The following is a 13,179-nucleotide window of genomic DNA, read 5'->3' as shown; positions in this document are numbered from 1 at the left end:
ATGCCTGCGTATTTCTCATATTTTGCATTTATTAAAACAAATTTTATTTATTCTATAGAAGATAAAGCTAAAACACATAAGCAAGTATTACAGTCTACCTAGTAGTAACAATTCAAGATCTCATTCAGACCATAGTTCCCCTTGTTTTTGCAGGTAAGTATCACTGTCAACATCATTTAAAATGTTTTTGCAGAACACATGGAAAGCAAGGACACCAAACTTGCCTGGGGGGATTTGACTGAGCTTTTCTTTTTTCTTTTTTTTTTTCCTTTTTTTTTTTTTTCTGTATTTGTGCAAGCTAGAAATGGCGTCTCAGCTTTGAAATGTATTTCCCATTGTTTATCAGTTTGTGAAGAAATATCCATGCTATCTATGTATTGCATAAAGCCTCTACTCCAACTGGCCGTTTTGCCTGTGATAAAAAAGCCTGTAGACATTTTAATTTATGTTACTATTGTTTTCAAAAATGTGATACTACTATTTCAGTAATTCTGCAGTGTGTGTTTTCTTTTTCCTTTACTTGTGTAGATCAAAGCAGTATTGCCTGCTGTGAAAATTTTTAGTTTCTTTGCTTTATGTTCTGTAGTCACTGATTTTTACCAAAGAATTTTGAAAACTTTTACAGCAGCTATCTACCAAATGCTCCTGAGCTTTGCTGTTTATGCCGCTTCAATTTTCTCTCCTACCTCCTATTCCACAAAAAGTTTCCAGATGCCTTTATTTTCAGGCAGTTAATTATCCTCAGAGATCAGATGTTTGGCTGATTCATAGAGAAACTTACAGCCTTCCTCACAGTTGTGGTTCTTCGAGTAGGAACTAGCTTCCAGATTTCACCTTCTTTCCTCTTATGATCTGATTCTCATTATGAGTAAGTTTCATCTCACTCCATTCTTATAAGACTGCGAGATTTTTAAGGTAGGTAAGGCTTGGGTTTATTTTATATATATAGAAATGTATATATCTATATCTATATATAAAGAGAGAGGGAAATTTCTATAAAAAGAAGTTGTTGACCTCTGTAGTTCTTTGTAGGATTCTTTTAGCATAGTGTAATTTTTCTTTTAATGTGAGAGGATACAACAGAATTGTGATCCTTAGAGTAACTGTGACAGTTTTAAGAGAATTCATTTTAACCAAGGGCACTGTGATCTTGTTCACCACAAAACTTGAGCATACTTAGCTAAAAACATAGAATTTTATAGCTGTTACCTAAGTAATTGCAGTTTTCAGTCGTTTCATTTTTTCCCGTCTTTCATAGTCTTTTCGCATATTGCCCAAAGCTGACATTATACTGTTAGAAAAGGAAGCACGTACTGCCTCCTCTTCAAAGCATACCTGGGGTAAGATAGACTGTGAGAAGATCATTGCCTGCACTGAAGGGATTTAGGATGAGTCCTCTGATCAGACCCTTTCCTAAATAAGGAGTTTTCCGATTGGTATCTGCAAAGGGGTATTTGCTTGTATGGAAAATAGAATGCTTTGTCCTCTGTTTGCAGGACATCCATAATTGTGTAGCAAAGCACTGCGAGGACCCTGAAGTATACCGTTAAGCCCATGGCAGGCATGTCATTTCTGTCCTGCCTGGGCAGTGTCTGACAGCGTAACCGTTCAATGTCATGTGCTCTCATGGTTAGCGTTTTAACTGGGGTTTTATCTTACTTGCTGCTATTCAGAGGGTTCTGCCCTACCTATCAGTGATTCAAAATTATTTCTAAATGGCAGGTGCAGAATTCCCAACATTACTGTGAATCTATGCAAGCATTTTTAATATGATTTTGCAGAATGTTCTTTTTCTTTTTCCTGAATGAATTTAACATACTTTTCAGACTGCCACAACCATGAGTTAACTGCAGGCATATTGTTGTTGATAAGTGATATGCAGTGTACTTGGAACATCTCTGTCTTCTGTAGGCGGCATAAATAGCTTTTGTTTTGATGATTTTCATATTCAGAAACTCTCACTTTAAATAAGGGGTGGAGTGCTTTGTGGCAGCTTTGCACGTGTTGTAACAAGAAAACAACACATAAACTTTCTGTTTGACACCTAGGATGATAAGCATTTTAAGTAACATTGATGTTTCTTTCTTCACCCAAAGCATTTTTTCTTATATGTTTTCTTAATACTCAAAAGCAAATGAAGGACAACAGTTCCCAAAGAGTCTTAGATCTCTTTTCTTTGGAGACGTAGTCTAAACTGAACACATCAAAATGAGCTTCACAGGCTCATTCTGGATATAAAAGTGACCAGTGTTCTAGGAGGATTTACATTTGCTCAGCTCGTTCAAATCAACAATGAGCAAACATCTGAAAGTTTTCTATTAGCAATAAAGTCTAGTCCAAGACTCAGTTTGAAGAATGACCGTCTGATGGCTCTCCAAATTACATAACCATGTTTGCCTCCCACAGTCTCCCCCCTCGTCCTCCTCCTATCTAGCCCTTCCCTAGAACAAACCCTGTATCTCACCCACTTTCCTCCCTTCACCTCTTTTTCCTCCTATTGGCATTTTCTGCCATAAGTTACAGATCTCTATGGCATGTTACCTGTTCCTACAAGGATCTGCTCTTCCAGAGGGCCAAAAGCAAACCAGTGCTCAATAGCTGCTCTGTGATTACCTGACTTTCTTTCCCTCTAGAAATTATGGATAGAATTATTTTCCCTCTGTTGGCTAGCATGAAAAGGTTTTAGCCAGGGCAATTGTAAGACAACTTTCTTTTATGGTGACTTACCTTCTTGGGCCTACTCTGAAACAATACTCTGTCAAGAAAATGCATTTTCCGAGTTTCAGAATTGCAGTCGTGTTCAGAAAGCAGCCAGAAAGTTGGATGCCAGGGGGGTTTTTTATGCTAGCATTAACAGTTTTCCCTCTCTATTCTTATACAAACATTTTTCCTCCATTAGAGTTTTTTTCACACTTTTAGAAAATTAAATCTTTATAATACTGTGGGTGTTTTTCTCTTGTAGTTTTCACTTATTCTATGGGAAGCTGACCTTCCTGTGATAATATTCCTGTTATTTTCTGCTCTGTGCCATGGATGAAAACATTAGATATCTACTGGTGGACGGCAGTGAAAAAAATCACTTTTTTTTCACCCTGAAATGGAAACTATTGGACATCTGTGGATTGGTAGACGCAGCATGAGAAAGCCAAATATAAAATTAATGTATTAATGATGTTTATGGTTTTATTACCCTGTAATTATATCATACCACTGGTTGTTTTTCTTTTCATCTCAGTCTGTAAAACGTAGCTGCCTGAACCTGTTTTGAATGTCTGCACTTCTAGGGTTAGACCTAGTGAAGTTTTGCCAGGTTCAGCGAAGAAAAGTCAGTTGTAGGGATGGTGTTCTTGCTCTGAAGAGTGGCAGTGCATGCCAGCCGTCAGAAGGGTAAACTGTAGACAGCTGGAGACTTGGTTTAGGCCAAGAGCTACGTTTGGCATCCTTTCTGTCACACTCAGTGGAAGGAGCAATTAAATGCAACCTTAAGTAGTGATAGCAGGAAAGTTGGAGCAGGGCTAAGTTATGTAGTTTCAGGGATTTAACTGATATCAGCTGCAAAAAGCAGGGATGAGGGAATTGCTTGTTCACCTAAGGCAGCAAAGAAAGCAGCTGTGAGCATGAACCTTGTGAATGCAGAGCATCCCAAGCACTGCACTGACTGAAATTTACCACTGCTGTTCATTTCCTTTGGATTCTGAGAATAAATACTTAGTGTATATCTATAAGTTTATTAACAAAATATACAGTAAATTGAAAATGACTAATATCATCAGCTTCTCTTCCTAACTGAAGCAATTCTACAAAAACTAGCAATTTGGCTGATCGAGGATGAAACAGTATCATTATTTGATGATAGCGATAGGATCTTTTTTTAGCTTGATGATCCACTGTGGTTGCAGTTAGCTTTGTTTACGTTTGCAATGCAATGTGCAATGGTGACTTGGTCCTAAAACTCTACTTCCATGCCATGGAAGATCTTTTATTTTAATTACTTACTATTTTTTAAATTAAAAAAAAAGTCACTAACACGTATTTTATTTTCTTTTATGACCAAATTTAAATCATAATAAATGTTAAAATAGAGGTTATGCACTGATTATTTTAGACCTGCTTTTATTAACAGTTGGAGTTCTTTCTGTTTATTTTAGACAGCAGCTTTCACAATGAATATTCCAAAGAGCTTCATGGAAAACAGTTCCATTATGCATATGATTTCATAGAAGCAAAGTATTATTTTGCCATTACTACATATGTCTGCTGCAACACTCCGTGGGGTGAAAAATGGCAGGTTTTTGGCATTAAAACAATTGTGTGGTAATTTTTAGGAGGAGTACAAAACAATGTATTCAGTTGACAATAAATGAAGGATAGATGGGGCAATGAAGTAACAGAGAGATGCCACCTTTCTGCAAGAGAGCTGCAAGAGCTTTAATGATTGCTTATAAGCAATATTTTGCTCTTTTATTCCACCTGACAATTTCTTAAATTTTTGTGGGGTAAATCTTAAAGCTTATACTAAAAGTTTATAGCAAATGTGCACAGCATTGGTCTACCATATACACCTGCTTTCAGTGAGGACAACTGCCTTCTAGTAGACAGTGAAACGCAGCTGGAAGAGAAATGTATCAATTCTGGTTGAAATAGTTTAACAATTCTGCAGGTGGGGGCTACCCAGCTTTCTGGATTGAATCTGATATTAGAAATCTGATGGTGGAAACTACAGAAGAACATGTGAACAGATATCATTCCTCCTCCCCAGTCCTGCTTCAGCTAACCTTGGATATCTTTCACACCACAGTTATCAGTTAAGTTTTTCTACCAGTACTTCTGATATGAATCTGAAACCACCCCACCATTAATTGACTTCCATTTTAAGGGAGCCTCTGGTTGAATTTAGTGGAAGATCCTGACTCTTTGGAGAAGTAGGTAGAGTTATTGGCTGCAGTGGATGACCACCTGATATGCTCACATGAACCTGAATTGCTGATACATAGCTATTGGAGCATCAGCCTAAGCTATCTGCCAGGTTAAGCTTATTGTAGACCAGAGAGCTTGTCCCAGTTGCACTAGCAATGAGAGTCCTTCCTCTGAGGACTGAGAACCAAGGGCCTTTTCCCAGAGGCATTTTGGTAACTTACACACTTAGCATGCAGGAATGGCAGAAAATAGATTTTGAGCATTTAATGGCCACCATACCTTACAACTCATGGTTGGACAAAACTTCTGTGGAGTGACTCGGCCATGGGCTCAGGGCTGCAGCTTGGAGGAAGGATTGATAAGTAATGCATAAATTGTGTCATGGGGTGGAGGCAACATGTTTCCTCGTCCTTCTCCCACCGTCTTCCCAAGATGCTCTATCAGGAGGGTATCTAGCTGGAGCACAGCAGAGCAGTGGTAAGATGTGCTTAGCTACTTTTTCTCTGCAGAAGACTAAGCTCTGACATTCAGGCAAAAGAATGAGCTCTGCAGATCTTGTTAAGGTAAAATTTCCACTCTTACCTGTGGGAATTTTACCATGGGAAAGAGTACAGGTCTGGGCCCAGCATGTGAGATTGGTCTTTGTTTGCCAGTGGTTTTATTGACAGTAAAGTTCCTAAAGAGAGATAACCATTATGATGGCCAATTGATACTTATCAGTATCCTGTCTGGGCTTGTCTGAATGTATGATTCACCTGAAATGCTTTTTGCTTTGAGTCAAGTGTGTGGCTTCTGGCACTGGAATTTTTAGCAAAGAAAGATACTTGCTGATTTTGAGATCTTTTGAACATCCAAGCATTGCATTATTTTTCATGGTACAAAGGTAGCCATGGCTTCTCATGAGACTGTGAATTGGGCACTGTCTTCTCAGAGCCCTTGATCCTACACGTAATGGAGTTGAGAGGGAATATGGTAGGTTTTAATGGTGTAGCTCCTGTGGTTCAGGAAGCGACTCCTGCTTTGGCACCTCTACCCTTCTGACCATGTTCCAGTCACAATTGTGGAATTTCCTCTCTTTCCTTTCTTATGCATTTAATTCTTGGCCTCTGATCCAGCCACACATTTTGCATGAGAGTTATTCTATTTGCTGTCATTGGATTACTCAAGTGTTTAAAGATATGCACGTGCTAAGTGCTTGAAGTCCCTGAGATCTGAAATTCTGCTACCAAGATAGCTGCATTACATTACCAATCAGAAGAATTTGAAAGCTGCCAAGTAATGTGGCCTGTGTACCATTAATTGAAATTTTTGAATCATTTGTTCCTTCCCTGAAAAGTAAATGGAATATTAACAGAATAATGCAGGCAGGCTTCCTAGACAGTTGTGAAATTGCTCATTCTGGTCAATCCTATCATCCACCTTTCAATTATCTTGTACAGTAAAACTTTTGCTGAGTGCAAACCTAAGAGAATGTCTGTGTATTTCTTTGGTGTTTCAGCAAGTGTATATGTTTTCTTCCCAAGAATTCAGCAATTTTTCCTCCTGCGTCGTAGTTTGGAATGGTTGCTCGTTTAGTAGCTTGGCTTGCAGGATTGTGGTCATCAGTTAGTTTTTTCTAGACCTAATATAGTGAGGAAAAGAAAATGACACATTATTTAGATATGAAATATATACCTAAGAGGGGTTAATACTCTGGCAATTTCTTTTTTGCTAAAACCTAAACAAAACAAATGTGAATATATTAATGTTGCTTATACATTAGTATATTTATATATTAATGAGAATTTTATACATTAATATGAATGAATGTTTATGTATTAATATATTAACATGAATGAATGACTGCACTAGTATGAGTGAAGTATATACTTATAAACTAATTTTAAACAACTGTATTTTAAAAATCGGTTTGCAATAAATATGGTACAGTGTAGTTCAGCTTCTGCATTTTAAAATTTTATTAAAACCTTTGTAATAAAATCCACTTTGTGGTATATAAAGCAAGAAATAAATCCTCTGCCTTTCAATTCTTATATTCAAATTGTGGTTTGAAATCCTGGTCTTTGAAAATGTTTCCTTTTGACTTCTTTACTCATGCAAAAGTGGTACTAAAATTAGTAATCTTTTGGGTGACCGAGAATGGTTCACAGATAAACAGGTTTGTAGGACTGAAACTTTACTATGTCCCAGTTAAAAAAAAAATCTGTTTGAGTTTAGGTTAGTGTATATGAAAGGACTGGATAAAATGATTTTGCCTTAAATGAAGGGCTGATTCTACAGTCCTTCACAAAGTTAAAAAAATACGTTTTGGGAGACAGTGAAAGGAAAATAACTACAAAAGAAAGTTAATATCAATCACCTATATATCTTTATTTGGAAAGGGTTATGTGACTTTGTTTGGACCCACAGCTTATTTTTCATTGCTTTAATCTTTAGATTAAAATCCTCAGCTGGGAAAATGTTAGAAATGTTTCCTGTTTCCTTAGAGTGAACTGGTTTTGTTTCTCTGATTTAGTAAAACAAAGATCATGAACATTTCTCTCTGTTACATGCTAAAATACACAGTTATATAATTTTCATGCATTCAGATTCTGAGCCTAAATTAACTGAAGTCATTGGCAGGATTTCCCTTGTCTTGACTGGACTTTTCTCTGACTTACTGCTGCATCATAAATTTGAATTCTAGAAATGAAACAAATTATACATATGGTGCCCAATCTCTGCTGCTGTAACTGTAGTCATCCTCAGTGTCTTTGAAGAAAAATCTCCACAGAAAAGGTTTAAGATAGAGTGGAAGGTGTGTTACGGAGTCAGAAATGTAAAGGTAGAAGTTTCTACAAGAGATCATGCTTCCCTAATTTATTGTTAAAACCTTCAACGCAGGCAATTTTGGTCTAGGATAGCCTGTTCCACTGTTCCATTACTCCCAACAAAATTTTTTACTAATTTTTTTATCCAGACTTTTTTGCTGGTAATTAAGCTGCCCTTTTCTTTCCTAGGCATGATAAGCAGTTTATGACTTTACAAAAACTTTTACATGGCATCCCATCTCTGTCTTTTTATTTCCAAATGGAACATATCCAGTCATTTCACTTTTTACTTAAGGGATATTTCCGCAGGCTGTTATTTTTCTTATTTTCTGAGTGCTTTGCAATTGATCTCTCTTAAGAAGTAGCACCCAAAGAAGGATATAGTACTTCATCTACTGTGAATGATCTAGAATAAAACCTCCCATGTCTGATATATAGCACTCCTCTGAATAACATCCCAAGATACATTCCTTTTCCTAATGCTTTTTAAGGAACTTATGCTATGCTCTGTCTCCTTGTATGTCAGCCAGTTTCCCCTGATAAATGTTTAATTTATTAGCCTATTTGAACCAAATTTGACAGGAATGCATGAACACCCACAGTTCTTACAAGTTTTCTGAAAATCAGCAGCTGGGCAGATAACAGACAGGAGCTCAGCTCCTCTTCTAAAGAAATTTGAGTGATTGGTCAGTTGGCAGGTACTGTCCAGGCTATCATTAAAATTCAGATTTGGCTTCCTCTTTCCTAGACATAGGAGGCAGAAGAGGAATCATAAAGGGGGTGTGGGGGGGGACTTGGAAAACATAACAGTGAACTGCAAGTATTTGAGGAGGGAGTTTGAGAGGGGGCAGCTGCTGCTATTAGTTTGGGAGAGAAGAAATGCAATTTCATATATTTTGTTAGCTTCACCATTGACAAGCAATTTGGAGGGGATTTTGTTTGTTTTGATTTGTTTTGCATATGGTTTCTGTTTGGTTTTTTTGGTGTTATTTTTGGCAGAAGGTTTGCCCTGCCGGCTTATTTTCAGCTCGTTATTCACTGTAATCCCCACATGATTTTCTTCAGTAGCACTCCTGGACTCCCTGGTATTTTAGGTCCTCTTCCAAAGCGTAATGCTTTGCACTTTGGAGACCATATTCTCTCTCAAAATGAAGTTCGGGAGAATTATATAATGTTACCAAGTTGCAGCATTTAGATGCACTTATGAGGAAATGTTAGTTACTGTACACTGCAGGACAGAAGGGAAGAATGTTGCAAAAAGTTGTCTGCCTGTACCCCAAATTCGCTGTACTTGGCACCTGGAGGATTTCCCTTTAGTGGCCTGAATTTAGTTAGATTGTTTTTGTACAATGTTGATACCAAAATTTTTAACATACACCATTCCTTGCTCACTCCAGAAGGTATTTTGACTAAATAAAAACCTCTCTGCAATATGAAAAGACTAGGTCAGTCCACCGAGACTTTTGTCACCCTGAGGAGTGAAACAAAATGAGCAGGAAAGAGATCAGCTATACTCTCACCACTCTTATGATGATCTCCTTTAACTCCAAGTTTTATCTTACGCTTGGCATAGTAGTGCCAAAAAAGTAAAGCTAGTTCAAGTCTTACAACAAAAAAGAACAGGAAGTGTAAGTCACCTACTGCAATAATGTAGGGGTTTAATTGTTGAGGGTTGGTGTAAGCTTATTGCCGACTCCTCTTGACTATCTTCCTCTTCCTTCTCTGCTATTCTCAAACCGATGCTCTACCCATAATTCAGAGAAAATATAAGATAAATATGACAATCTCTTATCTGTGTTTGTAGATGCCAACTGTAAACATTAGCATGTGCAGATGCTGTATACAGCCACAGAGGCAATATTGGCATTTACAGTGCTTGTAAAACATGCCAGAGCAGATAAAAGGTGCACAGTTGTTCTGTTCATGGCGTAGTTTTAGAATTATGATAACAGAATGTTTGTTTGGTTTTTGATGAGCTAACTTGTAGAATGTAAAAGCTTTTCCCTATATGCTGTCAGGCAAAGGATCAGTTAAAGACCTAGACTGAAGAGTAGCTAGCTGAAAAATAGGGGGTTTTGATATGGCATGGAACAGTCCATTTTTCATATTAATTACTCAGTATGGTGGGAAAATACCTGCATGTTTCATGTATCTTTTAACGTGAGAGGTAAGTTGCACGGTCAAAGGCAAAACTCCTGATGCTTTTAAGAGAATGTGCATTGGTCTTAAATGTCCATGTTGAAACCAGGCATCATTGAGTATCTTGTGTGTATTCCAAAGAAAATTGGGAGGATGTGAATTGCCAAACTTATTCAGTGCTTAAAACTTGCTTGCACATGTGCAGTGTCAAAACAATTCACAGGATTTTCATTTTGTGTGTACAATGTGGTTATTGGTTATAGGGTGCAGAAGTACAGTAAAAACGTATGATCATCTAAGATTCATTTAAGTCATCAGAAAAGTGTGTTGAGATATTAATGTATTGAATAGAGAGGGTGTGCTGACTGCTGGGTCAAGGTCGAATTTCCTTGAGCAAGGAATCACACAGATGCAAATGTTCCATCCATTTCGGAAGGGAGCATGTGCATGTGTGTGCACACGTGTATATTGCCTATATGCATGTGTGCATGTGTGTGTGTGTATACATATACGTATATATTCATGTTATGCAAAATTCAGACACAGCATGGAGAGACCATAAAGTTTGGCAGAACCATATGTGCACCAACAGTTTGAAGTCTAGGGTTATGTATGTAAAGTAACTCATGCTTTTACTGGATGGACACAACCCCTTCAGTATAAATGTAGCAAAATCCAGCTTGAAGATTTCCCTAACATGACAAGTCTCATTAATTTCCCTAAGAATAATGGTATCTTTCTTAATGAGCATTTAAAAAACAAGGAAATGGCAAGCTAATTTGATGCTGCAGCAATGCTGAGGGCCTGTTACACGCTGATAAGGCTTTCAGGCATCTTCTTGCCACTGCAGTCTCTGTTCATCTGTATTTGGCCACTTCTAGAGGGAAATGAATTAATTTTAGGACAGAGGTTCCTGAAGAGATTTGTTGGGACCCATACATGGTACTGGCTGTCCGCTTTACTTCCAGATGCCAATTTTCATAGAAGCACTAAAAATAAATTATGTTTCTAATGATTATTATGATAAGGAGTTTCTTTATAAACTGTTGTATCAGCAATTCTCTAAACAGGGAAAGGAAAGAGTAGTAGCCTATATGCACATGTGGTTGTGTGTATGTGGCACAGAAACACGCATGCGCGCGCACACACACACACACAAATATATATGTGTATAAATAAGTATTTTTAAAGTATATGTCTGTAGCATGAGCCAGGTGGTCTAGGCTGCTCTTTAGTGTCAAGCTGTGGCTCAGTTAGACCCTCCTCACTGGTGCTAGGAAGGAGAAAAGACTATTCTCCACTTCTGCACATAGCCCGCAGCAGTGGGCAATGTTGTGGCTCTGCAAGCGCTGAAGCCACCAGAGGGTGCCAGTCTGGAAGGGGAGTCTCCAAGATTAAGTGGTTCCCATCTGCCCTTGGAAGTTGAGTTCTGCTCCCAGACTCTTCACTGGCTTTGGTAGGTGTGTTGTGTGCAAAAATGCTGTAAGACTGAGCTTATGTTATTTGCCCTATAATTGGTTGTGGTGTGAATTTGCTGCCTGTGTTTTTTCTTGAATGCCACAGCTGATCCTGTTTTGCTTTCTCCATGTTTGCCAGTGTCCATACATATGTTGTATTTGAAGTAGATGATTCCATCCTTTCCCCTTCTTATCCCAAACTGATCATTCAGGACACTGAATCTTGGAAGAATTCTGTCTATGCAGTTTTTTTGTTGTTTTTTTCTTTATTGCTTTCTTTGCTATTGCTTTGCAAGCGATAACAACAAAGTATGAATGCACTTACAAGAAAGGTAAAAGGCTTTTCAAAAATAATTGTGTCCTTTCCTTTTTTGGCATATTTATTATATATTTTTCATGTGCACAGTAGGTCTTCCTTATCTCTCAGTCTTTGCATATCATACAAAATACAGCATTTATTATTTCAAGCCTATACTATAATAAAAGAGAGTAGCCCTGTGTGGGAGTAAAGGTGGTCTGTTGAGTCATCACTGGATATTGTTCGGTTTGACAGATCTCCCATGATTCTCCATGAGGCTATACAACACTAATTGACTTTTGTATTCCCGCTTTCATATATGACATTTTAAAACTTATTCCATCTCAGCTAACAAGTAGGTATATGGTAAACAAGCTAACCGCTTTAAAAAAAAACCAAAAGGTAAAATTACAGTGTATAAGTCTACCACCCCTTTAGCCACCATTGAGGCATATGTGACTAATGCTACTGAAGTCAGTAGGCCATCTTCTGCTCTTGGTTGCATGGGTATAAAACTGTAACATTTCTATAGCTTTTGAGTTTCTCAGATTTGCCTGAGCAGAACTGAAAACAGGCTGCTGGGGCGAGTAAGAATGATTCAGGATAAGGAGAGTCTCTTGTGTTACCTTACTAGTACTTTGAAAAACTGACATTAAATGTAACCTAAATTTTAAGCAGTAATCCAAATTACCATTGTATTCTTGATAAAAGAAGTCATGGTATGTAATGACTGGGGTTGTCTTAGGTCTGGATTACACAGCTTATTTAGGTATATTTCTCCTCTCCTGCTTAGAAATTGTTAATGGGATACAACGCAAAATTTCTCCTAAAATCTTAGACCTTTCCTTGGAAGCTTGGTCACACTTTCTCATTACTCTGTGAGTATAAATAAGAAATGAACAGTAAACATAGTGATGCTTTTTCTAGTCTACTGTGACATCAGCCTTCTTTTCTTTTTTTTTTTTTTTTTTGGTGAAATTCTATGGAAGCTTGAAATTGAAATATGCTTTCTTTAATAAATAATTATTGTGTGGCTATTGCCTAGCATGGCTTTTAAAGACTGCCATGCCAATTGATTAGGTCTTGTCTCTCAAACATTAGATTTTTCCTTAAGCATTGAAATAATTTTTTAAAAGAGGAAAGATAACATTTTGTCTGTCTTGTGATTATGACGTATTTGGGGATAGAACAAAAAGAACACAATACAAGTTTAAAAAAATATGAGATTAAAAAAATATGAATAGCAAACTATTATGTCCTTTAGAAAAAAAAAATCTGTTTTATTTGAACCTGCCCTAAAACTGTAAATCAGCTGCAATATTACAGAATGCTGAGTTTTGTCATGCAAAGTATCAGCCCCAGGAACCACACTTTTGTTTTAGGGAATGTAAAGAAATTAACTCTTTACTTTCTGAAGAAAAATATTTAGGGGCTTGTAGTTTATTTTTGAGCTTTCTACTAGTATCATGTTAGCCAGGCTCCCTGTAGGCTTCAACTGAGGGATCTGCCAAAGAATGAAAGACATGCAGTGAAAGTAATTTACGTTAGTAGGAGTGCA

At 37.4% G+C, this 13,179-nt stretch overlaps 1 long non-coding RNA gene across 8 annotated transcripts in view; it reads left to right on the top strand.

Annotated features, from left to right (window-relative positions):
• The first annotated feature begins 764 nt into the window (after positions 1-764).
• The window catches only part of LOC112981886 (uncharacterized), a 43,625-nt gene continuing 31,210 nt past the window's right edge, over positions 765-13,179 (top strand). For 7 of the 8 annotated variants that reach the window (XR_003258842.2, XR_010386143.1, XR_010386139.1 and 4 more), the window contains exon 1: positions 765-915. This is a non-coding gene — a long non-coding RNA (uncharacterized LOC112981886). The remainder of the gene's footprint in view (positions 916-13,179) is intronic. The other variant, XR_010386144.1, reaches the window with a different exon arrangement.

The sequence above is a fragment of the Dromaius novaehollandiae genome, chromosome Z (assembly GCF_036370855.1).
Source record: "Dromaius novaehollandiae isolate bDroNov1 chromosome Z, bDroNov1.hap1, whole genome shotgun sequence".
NCBI classification, from domain to species: domain Eukaryota; kingdom Metazoa; phylum Chordata; class Aves; order Casuariiformes; family Dromaiidae; genus Dromaius; species Dromaius novaehollandiae.
This window is presented reverse-complemented; position numbering and strand designations above follow the sequence as displayed.